The following is a 20038-nucleotide window of genomic DNA, read 5'->3' on the forward strand; positions in this document are numbered from 1 at the left end:
GCCGCAGATCGACGGTATTGGCCTCCGGGTGGTATCCCACAGTGCACCACTGACCGCTCTGGACAGCAATCTGAACTCGGATGCAGTGGCCAGGTAGACAGGAAAAGCCCCGCGAACTTTTGAATATATCCTGTTTGCCCAGCGTGGAGCTCCGATCAGCACGGGTGGCGATGCAGTCCGAAATCAAAATAAAAAAAGAGCTCCAGCATGGACCATGTGGATGTGATCGCAGTAAGGGCAGGCAAATCTGTTCTATCAGCGCTCCGTTACAGAAGACGAAATTCAAAATCATTTTTAAAAAATCTCCACACAGACGCCATAGCAGGGACTCAGCGCACTGCTGCGTGACAAGCGTAATGGAAAGCCAAAGAATCAAATGGACGCTCATGGAGGGGGGACTGGAGCGGGGACTGGAGGACTCAAGCAATCCCACAGTGCCTGCAGTCTCCGAAAAGCATTTGCATTCTTGGCTGAGCTCCAAATGCTTCTAGGGTCAAACACAGTGTCCGCGGTGGTTCAGGGCATAGCTTGGCAATTTACGCACCCCCCCACCCACCCCCAGAAGTGAAAGGGAAAACAATCCTCTCTTGACTCTTTTACATGTCACCCTATCTTTACTGAATGCTGCAGATAGACGCTATGCTGCAGCAGTCAACACCAACATCCTCGCTCCCCCCCTGCTATGGGTGGCTGATGGTGCAATATGGCTGATATCCATCGTCATCATCGGCCTATTGGCACATGGGGCAGTGCAAAAGGACTGGTAACCATGCCGACTAGCATTCAGTGAGGTCAATCATGGGCGCCTGTATAAAAAGCTCCTGATTTTTCCTGGTAGATGGTGCAGTATGGCTGGTAACCGTCTTCATCATAGCAACAGGGGGCTGAGCTCCATCAGCCCCCACCCTTCATATGTAAAGAAAAGATTCAATTGTCCCTGGACTAGCAGCGGGATGCTGGGCTCCTCTCCTCCACACTGCTTAATGTCCTGTCTGGACTATCATAGCAGCTGGAGGCTGCCTTCCACTCATTTCTCACTAACAAATCACTGTGTCTTATTCCTGCATTCTTTATTACTTCATCACACAAGTGGGGGGACACTGCTATGGTAGCCCAGGAAGGCTGGGGGAAGAATGGAATCAACAGGTGGGGTTGTTGCAGGAGCACCCCCTGTGAATAGCATACAGCTCATCATTTCTGCAGGATCTGACACAGAGCAGCTGTGCTCTCTGGTTCTATGATACAGTGGTTCTCTAGTACACTTGCCCATATTCTAGGCAGGACTGATTCTATTTTTAGATACCAAAAAGGAGGGATTGACTCGGGGAGTCATTCCCAATTTTGGCTTTTGTGCCCCTCGCTGATCTCAGCCAGGGGCACTTATGACAGCAGCAAATGGTGCAGTGCAAAAGGACTGGTAACCATGATCATCTTATTACCAATTTATGGTATGGTAGATGGTACAGTATGGCTGGTAACCATCTCTGCTGTCATGCAAAAGCATGCACTGTGTAGCGCTGCTGAATCGCCTCTGTCAGCGGCATCTAGTACACATACGGTGACAGTCACAAAAGGCAAAACAGGCTCCATGATTGCCATGCTATGGAATCTGCCAGGGCAATCCAGGGAAAAAAGCCGTGAAATGCTTGTCTGCCGTTGCTTTCCCAGAGGAAGGAGTGACTGACGACATTTACCCAGAACCACCCGCGACAATGATTTTTGCCCCATCAGGCACTGGGATCTCAACCCGGAAATTCCAAGGGGCGGGGGAGGCTGCAGGAACTATGGGATAGCTGCGGAATAGCTACCCACAGTGCAACGCTCCAAAAGTCGACGCTAGCCTCTGACCGTGGACGCACACCACCAATTTAATGTGTTTAGTGTGGCCGCGCACACTCGATTTTGCTAAACCGGTTTATGTAAAATCGGAATAATCCCATAGTGTAGACGTACCCTGTGTTAAATAGTCATTGGAGCAAGGACTTGAATTAGAATTTCCTATGTCCTAGGTGAATGCCCTAATCACCAGAAATTCTCACTCTTCTACCCAGGCCAAGTGACTATTCAGTTATAAGGAGGGCAGGGGGGATAATGTTCTTCAGAAGTAACTTTGAGAGCTAGGGATAGATTAGTAAAGTCTAAAGAGTGGGAAGTAACTAAAGGCAGGGGAAAGAATCACTTCATTTTGGACACTTGAAATCAAATGTTGAGCAGAACAGAGAGGAGCACCAACTGATTTTAGGGATGAATTTGTCCCAGCATGTCTGTTGGTGGACCCCCTGGAAACCTATTAGAATTCAGTGAAAACATTTTCTTGGACACACAGCCATGTATAATAATGAAAATATTTCACTTTTATATTGCACTGCAACACAGATCTAACGTGTGTTACAGAAGAGGGCAAATATTAGACTAAGGCAGAAATGTTTTTCACATCTTGCGAAAAGCTTTGCAATTTTTGAAAATGTTTCCTGTCTTGAATTGGGATAAAATGTCAAAATCTCTAAAATAAAATAAAATAAAATAAAAAAATTGTGAACCAAGAACTTGCCCCACCAAAAAAAAAACAAAAAACCAACTAAACAACAACCAAAGAAACAAAAACAAAAATATTCACTTTGTGTCAAGCTAAATGTTTTGTTTTGTAATTATCAAACTTTCATTTTTATTTTGACCTTTATTTTTTACTGTAATTAGCTTAACTTTCAAAGCAAAAAGTTGTCTTGAACTGAATTTTTTTTTCATTTTGAAAATGTAAAAAAAAAATAAAAAATCCTTTTTCCCATTTTTTTTTACCTCAGAAGCTTGGTGAAATGGACCCTTTCCCATGAGCAGTTTCAGTTTTGACAAATTGGCGTTTTCCAATAACAAAACATTTAGTTGAAAAATTCATGACTAGCTCTAATAAATATAACTACATATCAGGAGTTGTTCTCTGTCAGCTTTTAAGATGTGAGCTATTAAACTTACCAGTGAGCTAGTTATACAAGCAGCTGCCTTTAACCTCTTCTTTGGGTTATCATTTCAGATATCTTTCAATAACTTTAATGGTTTCCTTCTTTATTTATTTATTTGTTTGTTTTGATACAGAGCTTTTCCACTGTCATCTCTCACATCTTTATATCCTGTAACCTGCCGTTAGAAATGTACTTACCTTTTCTTCCATATCTATGAGTAATTTGTTGGCCCTGACAATTCCTTTCATTTTGAAAAATATTGCTTCAGAAGACTCTGGTTTAAAAAAACACTAGAAGCAAGGCAGGCTATTTTTATCTGTAGCTGTTCCAAAGAAATACCAGTTGCCAACTTGTCTTGAATACCGTAACAGTAATCAGCACCTCCAGGTAACGGCTCCTGACACACGTAGTACAAAATGTTACTGAAAACTCATGATCTGGCTCTTCGTTTTACGGAAACAAAAGAAAAGCTTGAAAAAATCAAAGCATTTACTAACTCCTTTAATAAGGGGTATGTGAACTGGGAAGAGGAGATGCTGGGGTGGGATCCTACAGCTGGCAGTGGATGAGCAAAGGGACACTTTTGTTGTTTCGTTCTAAAGGAGCTGTCACTTTAAATTATGTTGCTGAGCCTTGGCAGAATGCCACCCCCAGTGTGGGCATACTTCGAAGGGAAAGTACTATAATGGGTTCAGCTTCCCAGGCACACCAGCTTGGAGAATGTCACCAAAAAAAGGAAAAAATGCTTGCTTGCCAACATTTAGAAAATAAATAAAACTAACAAAGTTTCTGCCTCTCCAGTTAGGATAATTTTAAAACTGTGCTCAAATTGTTTTTAACATTTGAAAGTTAAATGATTGGAAAATTAAAGCCTGGGCAGTGAAATGTGTGGCTGAACCTAAACCTTCTCACACAGAAGTCTCAAATATTCCTTTAAGAAACATACTGTGGCCAGGTTGGTATGGAGTCGTACCAACCCAGAAGAAGCTCTGTGAAGCATGTGCCTCAGGTAGGCAAAATGTGCTCAGGACATAGGGAGTGCATGGATGGTAAATCAATCTTGGGAGAGGCTGTAAAGTGAGTTTTCCAACCATTTATCTTCTGATATGGTGGTCAATTCTGTTGGACAATGAAGAAATGCTTGGGAGGAATGGCCCCGCTATATCCCTACCACTCTGGGGAGTCTAGCTCTGAGAGCTGGTGAAATCCTAGCTCCACTGATATCAATAGGAGCTCTTTTAGTGACTTCAATTGGAACAGGATTTCACTCCAGTAGTCTTTTAGGGCTCAGGGCTCTAGATGACTTGCCTGTGAAGCAGAGTGAGAAGAGAGGGGAGAGGCTCCTGTACAAGGGCATGGCACAATCATGGCCTACATTTTTGTTGTTCTATATCAAAGGTGTTTGGTGGTGGTGGTGTTTTTTTTTTAAAGGTCTCTCTTCTTCTCTGAAAAGTAGGGTTTTAACGATCTGCAAAAAGTTTGTGAATGGGTTAATGTATCAGCTCCCCCCAGAAGGTTCAGAAAACCTCCAAAAAACCTTCCTAGCTATTTTGCATAATTTATAATTGAATGGGGATATAATGATAAAATTCTGTTGGGTGGCAATTAAATTGTCTGGTACTAATAAACTCCTCCTCAGGAAATGAAGAGAAATAGGTATAGTGAAATACCAGTATTGGAGTTCTGCAGGGGATGAGGACAATTTGAATTTGTTTTTCTTTTTTTCTAATTTATTTGGTGATAATTTCCCTTGTCATTCTGAGGTCTGCTTACCATCTTTTCTCACGTTTGTGGCCTGGAATCCTCATTCCCAGAGATTCAGGATCCAATGCTGCACCCATTGGAATCAATGTGAGTTTTGCCATTGTCTTCAGCGGGAACAGGATTATGGGAGCATGAGGAAATTCACTAAAGTCCAGAAGGACCATTTAAAGCACCAGATTAGCTCTGTGGTGTGCTTCAACAGTGTGGCTGAGCAGAGCCTCTCTACGTTCTGCACACTTTGGGGCGTGGAGGGGTAAGGTTGTGAAATAGTCTTGGATAGGCTAGGCAGAGAAGGGCTTCTATAGTGATTCACCGGCTATGAAGCTGGAGACCCGCTAGGGGGATTAGAACCACACTTTGGTAAAGGAGAGGGGCATGATTGTTCTTGCAGCAATGGTGCCACTCTGACCGAAATTAACAAGCAAAGAGTATATACCCTGTCTCTGATTGGTTCCCGTGCTATTAGGGAAGGGGACACACATAGTAGCAGGGTAGGAAAGCAGAGACTGAATGAGAGAAGTCATGGGGATTTGAGAACTATCATAGTCCCTCACCTACTACAGAAGAGCTACCTAGCTGCAGCTGAAGCAAGGAAGTGGGGAGTATCCTGTGAATCTTTTAAAAGTAAGTTGTTTGCTCAGTAACTGAAAGTATGTCTATGCTACACGCTCTACAGCTCTGCTGCTGTAGCACTATACTGTAGACCAGGTGTCGGCAACCTTTCAGGAGCGGTGTGCCGAGTCTTCATTTATTCACTCAGATTTAAGGTTTTGCGTGCCAGTAATACATTTTAACATTTTTAGAATGTCTCTTTCTATAAGTCTGAGGAGAAGGGGAATCATTAGGGCAAAAGGAAAATCAGAAAGAGAAGAAGAAAGGAGAGAATGTGGGGAGGGAACTGGGCAAGAGAGAAAAGAAGCTCAGAATTGGAGGGCTTCTATGGAAGCAGAAAAAGGGAGGAAAATACTAGGAGAAAGGTAGCAATACCTTTGGCATTCCACACACAAAGCCATTATTCAGGCTCTGCACAGGATGGAGTCAGGTGTGTATATGGATTTTACTCTTCGTTCAATTGAGATGAGTGTCTAAATCTATTTTATTTTTAGTAACTCTTCCTTTTTTCTGGGTTGGGGAGTGCCCAATGAGAAAACCATCATGGTGTGATGCCAGTTTGGCTCATTCAGCAACCTAAACCTGCCTCATCGAATCCCCATGGCAGCTCTACACATACCAACTACAGCTCTATTGTGACTGTTTGCGGGACTGACTTCTTCTGGACTGGTTGAACAAATGCACAGCTGAAATGTGTGCCGTCTCGTGGCTTGTGTTCTCCACACATCTGACTATATATTTCTGCTGAAAAGGGCCTCATGAAATTAGAGTTACCAGATGAGTATCAAAATATATTCTGCATAATATATTGTTGGGGCAGCAAGGGGAGGGAATTTTCATTCCTAGTTTTAGGAAGAAAATATTATTAATGTTCCATGTAAGCTCAGATGCCTTGATTGTGAAAACTTGGTCCATATTAAATATTTTTTCTTAAACATATACAAATTTAAGCCAAGGTTAATATATCTATGTTCAACAGTTGAATTGAGAAACATTGGTTAAAATCTAAAAAAATTCTTACTACTGTTTGTTGTACTATAAGGACATTTTGATCATATAAAACACCCTCCCGGAAAAATGGAAATGGAACCAAGTCCCGTCGGCCTCTAAGATGAAGATGTTAGCTAAAATGTAGAGACGTCTCCTAAAAGAAGACCTTAATGCTCTCTCTCTAAGGCCCTATGCCTGCAAACACTCATTGACTTTGACTTCAATGGGACTACTTACATGAGTAAAGTTAAGTGTATGCATAAGTGTTTGCAGGATTGGAGACTAAAGCTGTGTCCTGGAGCCAAGCATTCTCTGTGTTTAAGGAATTGATGATGATACTTCAAGAGAATCAAGAGCTCAGGGTATAGGATCCTTGTAAAAAAGCAACCATAAGCTTGGAGCTGACTGTTAGAACCACATGCATTGAAGGACAAAATGTTGCCATATAGTTGAGTTATTTATTTTATTTTCTGGGTTACATGAGTGCAACCCCCATTGAAATTGAACACGCGTAATGAAGAAAGGAAATTGGTAAAGTATTTAGGAACCTAGGGTTTGCTATACCAAATCAAACCAATACTAATTAAAGCCCTGAACCTGCAGTTAGCTCTTCAGGGACAGACTCTTGCAGTCTACGGAACTTGGCACAGTTCAGGATTTGAGTCTGTATATGGTAGCTGGTTCTGACAGAGATCTAGTGGTATGCCTGATATTCCAGGGAAGGTAACAACCTCCCAGTAATATGCTGGGACTCCCAAATTGTGCAATGTTATATATGGGGTAGGAAAATTCATATTTGAACCCTGTAGTGGTAGTTTGCAGTGGAATCGAGAGACTTTCCCTTCCTGCTTTTGGTTTTATATGCTGCTTTATGCCTGTTTTAACCAAAAAAACCCAAAAATCTTCTGTAGCCAGAGCACGACTATAAATCTGTTATGTCTTTGAATTCACCTGCTTTGATTGCTATATTTATCTATAGGCTTGCTTTTGTAAATGTAACAGTCTCTCATTTGCAATTAAAGTATTGTATTTTATTATACCTGAAAACTATTAATTAAAAATAATATACATGCTCAATTAGTCATAAAGCCATCCACTCAACCCGGATATGTGCAACAATAATGTCCAGGTAGCAAATTTCTGAAGACCATCAGCTCTATGAAGAGGGCATAATTAAATATATATTTTAAATTGAGTGCAGTTAAATAAGCCCATTGTTTTGAGAAAAAAGGTTGTATCCATCAGGAGTGCTCATTGTGTTGGCTGGTTGCATAGCAACACATTAACATTACAGATAATTTAATGTGAATTTCCAGACTGAGTTAATTTTAAATCTTGTCTGTATCTCTTTTAAGATACAGAGTTGTTTAAATTTTTTTTTTATACTGATGGGTTTTGCAGGCTCAAGAAACCCTGGGTAATAGTCAAAAACTCAATGTAGTGTAATACCATACATAGAATCTATGGTCACTAAATATTCAAGGGATGCTGGGTTGGTTTTTTTCTCCATCCTCCTGCCAGCTGGCATCTGAGGCACACAGATTTATCTGGTTAAATGCTATCCCATTTTGGGTCTTTCCATTCCATCATTGCTGGGTTTTATGAAACTCAGAGGTTAGGAAAAGTAGCATCCAACTCATTTCACATATATTGGCTGTTTGGTGGCCTATGTAACAGTTTTCTCTCTCTACCAGGGGCTGGGTTTGAACTGGAAAGCTTGAAATAAAAGGCCCCATGTCCCTTCATGCAACTGATCTCCCATTTACCTATTTGAAACACAGGAGTTGTCTACACTGCCACTTTACAGCGCTTTGCATGGTGTCAAGTATCAGGAGGTAGCAGTGTTAGTCTCTATCCACAAAAACAACAAGGAGTCTGGTGGCACCTTAAAGACTAACAGATTTATGTATTTATTTGGGCATAAGCTTCCGTGGGTAAAAAACCCTCACTTCTTCAGATGCACTCCTTCTCCATGCATCTGAAGAAGTAAGGTTTTTTAACCACGAAAGCTTATGCCCAAATAAATCTGTTAGTTTTTAAGGTGCCACCGGACTCCTTGTTGTTTTTACAGCACTGCAACTTTATCACTCAGAGGTGTGAAAAAATTATGGGCAGCTATCCTAGCATGCAAGTGACTGCAACATACTTTTAAAATGGGATGGGTGGGGTGGAGTGTGACAGGGAGTGTGTTGTGTCTATGTGTGGGGGGAGAGAGTGGGTTTTTGGGTGGCTGAGAGCATGTCAGCATGCTGTCTTGTAAGTTCAGACAGCAGCAGACCTCCCCCCCCCACGACCTCTCTCTCTCACACACAGCATTTCGCAGTAACGGCTTGCATGCCGGCTGTCAGAAACGGAGCTTTGAAAGGGCATTTCTGCATTCCTACAGGAGTTCAAAACAATGACAAGAGTGGCCACTTAACTTAAGGGGATTATTGGACGTTTCTGGAGGCCGATCAGAGTGCAGTAACGCAACACCTTGTTCACGCTGACACCCGGGCGTTGCAGCCAAGGTGCAGCAAACGTTATTCCTCTTGCCGAGGTGGAGTACCAGCAGCACTGTAGCCGCAGAGTCAGAGCGCTCTACGTGCCTTGCTAGTGTGGACGGGGAGTGAGCTAGTGCGCCTGGGGCTCCTTTCTTGTACTGTAACTCGCAAGTGTAACCAAGCCCTCAGTTTCTCTGTGATGGGGTATATAAACCACACTGGAGAGCAAGGTGTTAAGGAACCACTCTGGGCCCAGGTGGCCCCCCCGAAAAGCCTGCACAAGCTGCAGACAGGGCTTTAAAAGAGGGGAGGAGAGCAGTTCAGAGGGAGGTGGTGGAAGGGAGCAGAGGGCTACCCTGAGCTCTGAAGAGCAAATACTACCCAGAGCTCATTGCCTAGGACCTGGTAACGCAGGCCTGTGCAAACCCACAGAGGAAAGGCAGGTGTCTGAGATTGTAGGCCAGAGACTTGATTAGAGTGAGTTACTGTGGGAAGCAAAAGGGGACTGGAGTAGGAAATGGTCCAGGGGTGGGCAGTGGTTTACCACCCCAAGGTGTCAAGTATAGCTGCTGACCTTTGGGCCCTGGATGGGAGCATGGTGGAGAGGGTGGGCCCAGGCTTCCCTACCACTCCTAGGGGATGTTATCACACCAGGAGCCTTCACTTAGGAGAGAAACCTGCTGGAAAAGGCCTTGACTGTTCAAGGATGGTGTGACAGTTTGGGATCCCTGGGATGTCACCTGAGGTGCTGAAGATACCACTGAGCCCACCTTTTTCTGCCAGTCTGGGCCCTCTTGAATCCCATCTCGCTGAGCCAGGCTCTTAAGCCTCCTCCAACAAATCGCACAGGCAGGGCCACCCCCAGCTGCAGAAGATACAGACAGTGAGATCAGCTCTGGGAGGACTCAGCTTAAGGGACTTACTACAGCATCCAGATGTTCACCCCCCATTGGGGTACAAAACCAAAGTTATATGAAGTTCACCTCCTCCCTTGATGTGGAGGAAGGTATGCAGCAGTTCCCATCACCTACCCCAGCTAGAAATTACATAAATTGGGTTATATTATAAACAAGAAAATTTTATTAACTACAAAAATGAATATTTTAAGTGGAGAAAGAGGTGGCAAACAGAGCAAAGCACATTACTAAGAAAATTATATGAAGCACACAAACTAATCTAGATTCACTAAAGAAACTGGTTACAAATAATAATTCCTCTCCCTAGATATTGGTTCAGGTAGAGTCCTTCACAGGCCAGAGGTGTCTTTTCTAGCCTGGGTCCAACAGTTCTTCCCTCATCCTTTCAGTTACATTCCTTTTGTTTCCAGAACTTTTCAAGTATCTCTTTGGGGTTGGGAGCAGAGGTGAAGCAAGCTGAAGACAATCATTGTTTTCCTCCCTCACCTTATATAGAATTTCCATTAGGCAGGAATCCTTTGTTTGATTCCCCACCCTTCTGTGAAAAAGTACATCAGACTTAGGTGTTGATTAGGACTGTCCATGGGAAGGCCAAGCCTTTTCACAGTCCATTGTACTAGCTGATGGGCCATTAGCCCTGTCTGGCTTTTCCATTGTAATACCTGAAGCATCAGCAGTGGGAGTGACCCAAAGCAGCAAATTTGAAATACAGATACACAGGTCAATATTCCTAACTTCAGATACAAACAGGGGTGAAAGTAACTTACAGGATTTACCAATACTGCCAGAGTCCTGAGGGGGGCATGGCCTCATCCGGAAGGGGCGTGGCCTCTCAAGATTTAAAGGCCCTGGAGAAGTAGCTGTGACTGGGAGACCCAGAGCCTTTAAATCAACCAGTGGCTCCCAGCTGCAGAGGTGGCTGGGAGCCCCCCGGGGCTCAGGGGCAAATTAAAGGGCCCGGGACTCTGGCTGCCAGGGGGAACCCCAAGCTTTGCAGGGCTGGGGCAGGGATTTAAAGGGCCCAGAGCTCCTGCCGCTGAGGGAAGCCCAGAGCCCTTTAAATCCTGGCCCTAGCCCGGCCGCTAGAGCCGTAGCCAGGATTCAAAGGGCTCTGGGCTGCCCGCAGCTGCGGGGAACTTTGAGCCCTTTAAATCCTGGCCCCAGACCGGACGCTAGAGCCGCGGCTGGGATTCAAAGGGCTCTGGGCTGCCCGCAGCCGCGGGAGCTCTGAGCCCTTTAAATCTCAGCCGTGGCCAGGATTTAAAGGGCTCTGGGCTGCCCGCAGCTGCGGGGAGCTCTGAGCCCTTTAAATCCCCGCTGTGGAAGTCGATGTGGTCCAGCACAAGAGCCAGTACGCCGGACCGGTTTACTTTCACCTCTGACTGTATGTATTTGTATGTGTATGAATGTGTCACAAACAATGCAGCTGCAGCCTGCCACCGACCAGCAATGACCCCAGCAACCGGCCCCTGTGGGCTGCTGCCTGCAGAGAGCCAGCAGGTGCTGCTGGGCTGAGTCTGCCAAGGAGTAAGTAACCAAGGCAAAAACCACAGCCAGCCAGGGAGGGAGCCGGGGGCAGGGAGGGGAAATCAGGGGTGAATGAAGGACAACTGGAATAGCCTTCATGAAATTTACAAGATATTTAGAGAAAGTTTTGTCAATTTCAGCCTCTGCACTCTGCAGGCAGGAAGAAACAAAAAGAGATCTGAGATTGCACCCGGTGTCCTAAGGACATTTCAGGTGTTTAAATCAATATATAAAGAGGGTGGATTGGAATGAAAACTACTATTTCTTTCAAAGGAGGCACAATAATTTTCCTGAATATTCAGTTTTCCCCTCCAATCCCTTTGTGGTTTTGTCTATGGAGGCTATTTGCTTTCCCTGTGAATCTTTAGTTGCTTTAGCAAAATTGCTTTGCCCAAAATAAACCCTAATCATCATGACACATCTCTCCACCATGTTCTCCATGTTTTTTGTGTTGTTTTTTTTTAAAACAGTAACATTTCGAAGAGGATCTGCAAGCAGTTTGGACATCACAACCATGATCCTCTGCTGGGGAGGGAATGGGATAGATTTGAACTTGAAAATGGTTCCTGATTTTGATTTTGTTTAGGAGATCCCCTCACTCCAGGGGCAGAAAAGAACTGCCCCTGCCATGGTCACACACACCCTTCCCCCGCCCCCAACAACTGGGAGTGAAATTAACAAGGATGCCAGAAACGGCTCCTAACTCTGGGCACTGAACTGCACAGGGAACAGCTGATTTTAAACTGCTCTTTTGCAGGCAGCAGCAGCAGGCGTCTCAGCCAGTCTCCCTACTGCAAGCTAGATCCTAGAGGAAAACCCCTGCTTGGGGGGGGGGGGGGAATGGGGAGGAATGCAGAGCCTTGTCTGCAGCCTGGCTGGAGGAGGGGGAGGGAGGAGACGAGAAACCAACATTACAGTGAGTTTTCCCCTTCCACCTGCTTTTATTAGCTCTGGATTTAAGCTGTGCAGCCAAATGCTTGTATTTGTTGTGTATATTAGTATTGGAGAGATCCCCTCATCCCGGGGGCAGAAAAGGACTGCCCCTGCCATGGTCAAACACACCCTCCCCCCAGCTACTGTGAGTGAAGTTAACAAGGATGCCAGAAACCTAGCCCTGGGGGCTGAATCATTAGGGAGCAGCTGAGTTTAAACTATTCTTATGCAGGGAGCAGACTTCTCTCTCCCTCCCTTAGTCAGTCTCCTTTTCTTACCAGTCCTCCGTACTGGCCCGTACCAGCTTACTTTCACCTCAAATGGGATAATCCTATTAAGTAAATCATAATCTTTCCAATGATATCGTATATGAGTCATCTTGCTAATGTATATTTCAGTTATGGCATATTCATATCAGAAGCATATTTTCATAAAGCATAAGAATGCCACATCACACCTCCCCTCGGAGATTACTGCCAGAGGGTTAGTCACTGACCACTGCGGAGGCAGTATGCCTAAAATCCCTTTTTGGCTTTGGTTATGAAACCTCCAAGTGGAATTTTCCTCCAGGGCAGATTGGCAGAGGCCCTGGAGATTTTTCGCCTTCCTTTGCAGTCTGGGGCATGGGTCACTTGCTGGAGGATTCTCTGCAGCTTGAGGTCTTCAAACCACAATTTGAGGACTTCAATAACTCAGACATAGGTTAGGGGTTTGTTATAGAAATGGATGGGTGAGATTGTATGGCCTGCATTGTGCAGAAGGTCAGACTAGATGATCATAACGGTCCCTTCTGACCTTAAAGTCTATGAGTCTATAAGTGTTAGCAAACACTGCAATGTCATCTGTTGGTGCTTTTGTAAAGTTCTGGGGTTTTGTTACCAGGTTACTTGAAAACATTTTGGTGTATAGCATTGCTAACATAATGCAGATATCAATATCTTTTAAAGTATAGGTGTCTTGGCATTTAGCTACTAATGTCATGAGATGATGTGCCTCAGTTTCCCCTTCCACACAGTAATCTAGATTGGTTATGCTTTCTCTGATGTGCTAAGTTTGTTTACAGGTACTAGCTGAGAAGCTGTACTCTTATAGGACTTTCTATAGGACTTATTCCCAGTCTGTACCAAAGGTTTTTCCAAAAATTATGCATGTTATGTATTGTTAAAGTATTTACCACCAGTATCCAGTTCTCTGTTTTAACCCACAGAGTTTGTGGGAAGAGACATAAAATTACCAGCTAATTTATGACAGGGAGGCACTTCCAAGTATGATGATCATACCACACCTTCTGTCTAAACAGTTCACTTTGTTTCACATTTACTGTATTTCTCACCCCCTGAGTAAAGGTTCTTGCTTTAGGTATGTCTTTGGGGTTTTGGCAACGAAAGGGTGTAAGGAGACCTTGTATGTTACTGGCCCACCCCCTGTGGAGTTGCATTTCCTCTTCAAGGGTAAGCCCATGGGAAGAATCCTCCCCCTCTCCTACAATCCATTTGTGTTGATCACCCCCATCACTTCAGTGTCTGAGGCTCAGCTGTGGGGAGGGGTTTATCTGCCTGGGAAGTGGCTGTCACTGCCCCTTCCTCTGGTGGTTCAATAGCATGTTCACAGAAACCAGACTGCTTGGAAGAATCCACTTCCTGCCTTAAAGAGACAGAGTTAATTTCCCCAAGTACAGCAGGAAAAATATTTTTCAAATGTGGGTCCTGTATGGGGATACCTGTTGTCACCCCCCTCTCTGTCCCCAAGAGGTCAGCTGTGTGGCTGCTCCCCTCCAGGAGGTCAGATACACAGTTCCCCTTTAAAACTTGAGCCACAGGTTAGGAGCCTGGGATTGCAGAGGCAGAACCAGCAACTTTCTCTTGGACAAACCTTTCCCTGTAATAAGTTAGGAGACACTCCTGTACTCCTCCACATTCCTTCTTAACTTGGGGCCCCATCAGGGTAACCTGTCCCCTGTTCAGCTGTAGGCTCACAGATCTCAGCCATGACAGATCCTTCCCTGGTGACCCCTGTATCCTTCTCCCTCTTTGAATTTGGCTGGCCCCAGCCACAGAGTCCATGGAATCCTCACCCTCCGCAGAGGTTTCTCAGACCCCAACTTTCTCCTGAAGGCTCCCCTCCAAGACACTTTTCCCTGTGCACCCTAGAACAGGATTTATCCCTTGCTTAGCTACAACTTCCTGGCAGCCAGCAATCTGAACAGACTCCCTACCATCAGGCAAAACATCCCCCTCCCTGAGGGGATTACCATGGGACAGGAGCTGGCTTTATCCACCCCCACTCCTTGTGGCAAATAGCTTTGACTCCTGGAGAGGAATTAAAGAGACACTCTCCCATTTCCTCAGCAGTAACTCTAGCTTTGCTCCTTCCCCCTGGCAGTCTGTCTTTCTTCTGAATCAGGTCTCTCCTGACCACAAATTTCTGCACCAGTATCTCTCCATGCAGGGAGTTCCTTGCCATTCACTCTTACAGCATTCATGTGTTTATTGCCTAACTGTGCAATGGCAATCTTTACAAATCCTGTGTGATAAATGGCAACTGCCTGAAGTGCCTCTGTGCTCTGGATAGCAGCATTTCCATGGGTTACCTGCTGCATGTTTCCACTCAGCATAGGGCATTTATTCCTCAGCTGCTCAGTGGAATTATGATAGCACCTTCTGGGTTCCTCTGTTTCTACAGGAGATTTGGGACAAGGACTGGAGGAGTGAACTTGGGGAGATGAATGCCTAGCCTTCCATCCACCCTCCTTCCCAGGGATAAAGTGGGGACCTTGCTTCCCACCAAACTTAAACCCCTCTGTCTGTGATTTACCCCTACTAGGTGCTTGGGATTGCTCGAATTCATCAGCATAAGAAACAAGTTCTTCTACTGTTTTTACCTTTTTATCCCATAAACACTGTTTACATCATCATTAGACATAGTCAGGAACTGTTTCTGAGCAACCAAATCACACATTCCTTCAAAGCTTGTAATACCTTTTCCCCTCACCCATTTATCCAGTAAATCTCTTATTTGGTTCACATAAACTACATTACTTAACTCAGCCCTCCTCTTGAGGTTTCTATATTTTACTCTGTAAATTTCAGGTGTAATCTGAAACCGTTTCAAAACCAAATGCTTAAATTTACCATAATTGGAAGCATCACCAAGTGGCATCTTATTGAATACGTCTAGAGCTCTCCCAGTCAATTTTGCAACCAAAGTGGTCATCTTTTGATCATCAGGAATTGCACGGAGCATACACAGTCTCTCAAAGGTGATGAAGTATTCAGCAACATCCCCCCTTTCACTGTATGGGGTGCACAACTGCCCCTACTTATGGATTTTTGGAGAGGTGGTGCCCCCTGGTGGGGGGTTCTGTCTCTTCCACTCCATTACAGCCAGTACATGCTTCATTTCTTTGTCTTTCAGTTCCATGGCTTGTTTCTCAATTTCTTTGTCTTTCAACTCCAGGACTTGCTTCTGGATCTCCATAGCTCTCTCGTGGGCTGCTTTCTGTTCATCATTTTCCATTTATTTCAATTCCAACTGTATCTCATGTTCTTTCTTCCTTTCCTCGGCCTGGAACCTGCTGAGCTCCAACTTTCTTGTAGCTTCACTTTCAGTAATTTTGATGCTTTTCTGTCCCCATTTCCCTTTCCCGAAATAAGCAAATGGAAAATAACAAACCCGTAACCACCTTGTTTGCTCTTTAGCCACCACACTTAAAACTCACTTAAAATCACCACTAGTGTTTCAGGGCAATAAGTTGTGCATACTATTCTGCTCGATTATGCCACTGTGATGGTTTGGGATCCCTGGGATGACACCTGAGGTACTGAAGATACCACTGAGCCCACCTTTTTCTGCCAGTCTGTTTGAATGCTGTCTTGCTGAGCCAGGCTCTTAAGCCTCCTCCAGCAAAGCACACAGGCAGGGCCACCCCCAGCTGCAGAAGATACAGACACTCAGATCATCCCTGGGACATACTATACAGACACTCAGATCATCTTAAGGGACATACTATAGCACCCAGATGTTCCCCTCCGGTTCCCCCCCCCAGTACAAACCCAAAGTTATATAAAGTTCGCCGCCTCCCTCGATGTGGAGGAAGGTATGGACAACTTCCGCGCCCCCCCCCCTTAGAAATTACATAAACTGGCTTATATATAAACAACAGAATGTATTGTATTATATTATATTTATTATATTATAAACAAGAGTCTGGGAGGACTCAGCATATTTTCATAAAGCATATGGAATGCCACATAACAGGTGGGGTCCCAACAGAGTCTGTGCTAAAGGGAGTACTGGAAATCATTGGAGCAGGGACACTGAAGGACCAGACTGTGCTTTCAATGGGGTTCTCCCAAATTCTTGCCTAACCATTAGGCTGCACTGTTGGTGATTGTGCACCTCTGACATTCTGTGATTGAATTCAGTGAGTAGGAACATCTGGATTTGGTATATGATTTTTAGCTTTCTGTGTTTAAAGTTTAAAGTCAAGAAAGTTTTATGGAGCAACCATATGACATTCAGGACTCTGTCGGTTTCTGTATTAGCACAGATACAGAGCTTGGTCACAAGTGGTGTCAAACAAGCCTCAAAACAACCTTTTGATTTTATGCCTTCAATCTTTTGAAGGTACAATTACCTTTAGAGGTCAAACTACTTGATTTAGTGCTGCCATCTCGTAGCTAGATGTGGTTATCTTAAAAACTCTGAGTCATTACATAAAAGAAACCTGTTGAGAGAAGTTTGTAAATTACTTTGAAGTATGGTATCTCTGCACTCAGGTATCATGGCATGAATCAGAGGTTGACGTGACAGATCATCCCCTTTGAATTACAACATTCAAGATAATTAGCTGAGGACGAGGAGGTTACACCACTGAAATAGAAAGTTCATTGGAACGAAGGTCTTGGTAAATTGCAAGCCAGCCTGCAAACGACAGCACTTCTGGTTTTATAACATGCAATGCCAGCTGCAGCTTGATTTCATAAAACAATAACCCCTGGCTGATGGAGTGTAATGTGGCACATCTTCAAGAATAAATGAGACAAAATATTCCAATTACAGAATAATCTTTCTTCTTTCTATCCTGAGCCAAGAATTTGCCTTGATTGTTCAGCAACGAGTTACCCAGCAGCACGGAACTACCACAGAGGATAACAAAGTGGCGTCTGCTCAGAGAGATTAGCTGTTGAGCAGATTCTCATATCGAGAGTTCTTAAAGAAAAAAGAAAAATAATTCAGAACAGATGAAACAATGATGTCTTGTTCTTTGTCTTCTGTGGGGCCCTCTGTGGTGTGTTCACCAAGATATTTCAGAGGTTGCTTTTGAATATTTTGAGTGTGCCTTGTGTCAGAACATGATGTAATTTAAAAAAACAAAACATACAACCCCTACAATATTAATTTTATGGGGTCAAACTCTTAAAGTGTTGAGCAGTTACAAACCACACAGATAAGTGTTATTTGCATGTGCTCAGCTCCTCTGAACAATTTGACCCATGAATTACAATAAAAGGGAAGCATTTGACTTTTTTATATTTCTGTTGTTATGATCATGTCACTAGAACTAATTCCTCTTGTGCCTCCTTCTACTATACAAGAAAATGGCCAGGATATAAAGACATAACTTTTTAAGAGCTGGGTTATTTTGCCGAATGTGCTGAAAAGAAGGTGTACCTGTGCATAAACAGAGATGAACCAGAAGTAGTATTCTTAAGCTTGCTGTAAACGTGTACAAATACATCTATTGTTTTGTGAAAAAAGTTTTATGCTGGGCCATCACATGTATGAGATGTAACTGAACTGTTGAGGTCTTTGACTTTGAACTGATCATATTTCTGTGCAGATATGTTTTTCACCTGATGTAAATATATTTATGTAGTCACTCAAATGGGGAGATATGCCAGTCTTTCCGTGTATGTTGTACAATGGACTCATTAATGTTGTGTGTTAAGACCAGGGAACCTATGCAAACAAATTCTGAAGCAGAAAAAGGGGTAAGATCAAATATTGTTTCAGTGTTTGATAGGCTAGTGCATATTTTCCACAGCTGGAAGGGGGACCACTGGCTATATTAGAAAATATGATTTGTTACGTATTTTTGTCCAACAAGAGCAGCTTGACTTTGAAATTTACAAAGGTAGTCTTAGAATGTCTCTATCTATATGCAGTGTTGTCTCCCTATATATCTATGATTTAGTTAGGGTTGGTCCTGCTTTGAGTAGGGGGTTGGACTAGATGACATCCTGAGGTCTCTTCCAACCCTAATCTTCTATGATTCTATGATGTGGACTGAACAAGAAAGTTCACCAAAAGCTTCAGAGGATGGTTAGCAGCCACACAATTCCAAATGCAGGTCAGGGTCAAAAAAAGCCTATTTGAGTCTATTTCACACAGCTGTTCTCTAGCATTATATACCTAGGGCTAGATTCACTGAGAAGGCCTGGGAATGTATAAGATAGAGTTCCAAGCATCAGCTAATCCCACTGTGCCATAGGGGTATTCAGGGACAGCAGGCGGTGTTTAAAGAAAGAAGGCTATCTAACAGGATTCTAAATTCCTTCTAAGGTAGCCTAGGAAGTAGCTGTTATTAATTGTACAGCTCTCTGTTCCTCAATTTATAAATGGGAGTTTTGTTGATCTTGCATTGAGACTGCTCTTTTCTCCAATCATCGATTAGAATGAGTTGAATTCCTCCATCCCTTTTAAAATTAAGTATAATAATCAGTCAATGAGAGTTCGACATGGTTGGAAATCCGGAGCAGCATTATGTACAAATGATGAAAAATTTGAGGGGGGGAGAGAGTAATTTTCAGTGTATAAAATTTCACAGTATTCCAGAAGATTAAGATCAAACATGAATCTTTACTTTCACCACAACATTCCATTTGTTGCTCTGACATCATTGCTGTTGGATAATATCAACATAACAAAGTAAGAAAGATGAATTAGATGCTTCCTATTTTTAAGGAGATATTGGAACTAGTGTCCGTGTTGGTTAGTGTTTAGAAGTTCAGGTCATGGGCAGTTGTATCAGATGGGAGGGGGAAAGGAAGAATAAGAAATATAAAACAAAAAGAGTTAGATAAGAATCTGAATCTTTCAAAATCCTTGAAGTTTTGATGTATATATTTTTTTCTGATCACTAATAGATGGAGGGACTTGGCCAAAGATAGCAAGTGTGTAGTTACCTTATTCGGCTCCTGGAAGCTGTGTTGCAAAATATTCAGCCAATTCACAACATCAGACTAAAGAATGACTTTTATATGACTGTTCCCATTTTGGTTCCAGGATAGAGAGACAGGAGATGTGTAGCAACACAAAATATTTCCATAGCATGAATATGCAGATTGTCTGTCTGTGATGCTATAAACCAGATTATCAAGGTGTTTGCCAAATATTCTGAATTCTCACAACGCTTGTACATATTTGAAATGTCTGCAGTCAACCAACTGCTGTAGACTTGACCAGTCAATACTGGTTGGCAAATAAATCCAACCATCCAAAACTAGACCGTTGATCTAACATATCTGCTTAAGGAAGAGTTGCTGTTCATTTAGCTGCTGATATTAAGGCTTACATTTCACAGGCTGCACTTGAAAGGTGTAACTGCATACAGTGTTACATGTGATAAAGTCTTGTGTTCCCTGCTGCACATGTATAAATGCCCATGCTCTAAATATTTAATATGCATTTTCCTTATGAGCATGATCTAAGTGGCTTCTAGATGCTGACTTCCTTCTTTTGTTTGAACTGCAGCTTCTGATGCTGATCTTTTTAAAAGAGTTTTTTTTTAAACTGATTCTGATTGAAAACTACAAATTTCATTAAAGTTTTTTTTTGGCAAAAGCACAGTTTA

General features: G+C 43.3%; 1 long non-coding RNA gene across 1 annotated transcript in view; it reads left to right on the plus strand.

The window, feature by feature from the left end:
• The window catches only part of LOC120373675, a 30831-nt gene extending 23523 nt beyond the window's left edge, over positions 1 to 7308 (plus strand). Inside the window, exons 2-3 of the long non-coding RNA XR_005585643.1 lie at positions 4721 to 4808; positions 5828 to 7308. This is a non-coding gene — a long non-coding RNA (uncharacterized LOC120373675). The remainder of the gene's footprint in view (positions 1 to 4720; positions 4809 to 5827) is intronic.
• The last annotated feature ends 12730 nt before the right edge of the window (positions 7309 to 20038 follow it).

Source organism: Mauremys reevesii, linkage group 10 (genome assembly GCF_016161935.1).
Source record: "Mauremys reevesii isolate NIE-2019 linkage group 10, ASM1616193v1, whole genome shotgun sequence".
Classification (NCBI taxonomy): domain Eukaryota; kingdom Metazoa; phylum Chordata; order Testudines; family Geoemydidae; genus Mauremys; species Mauremys reevesii.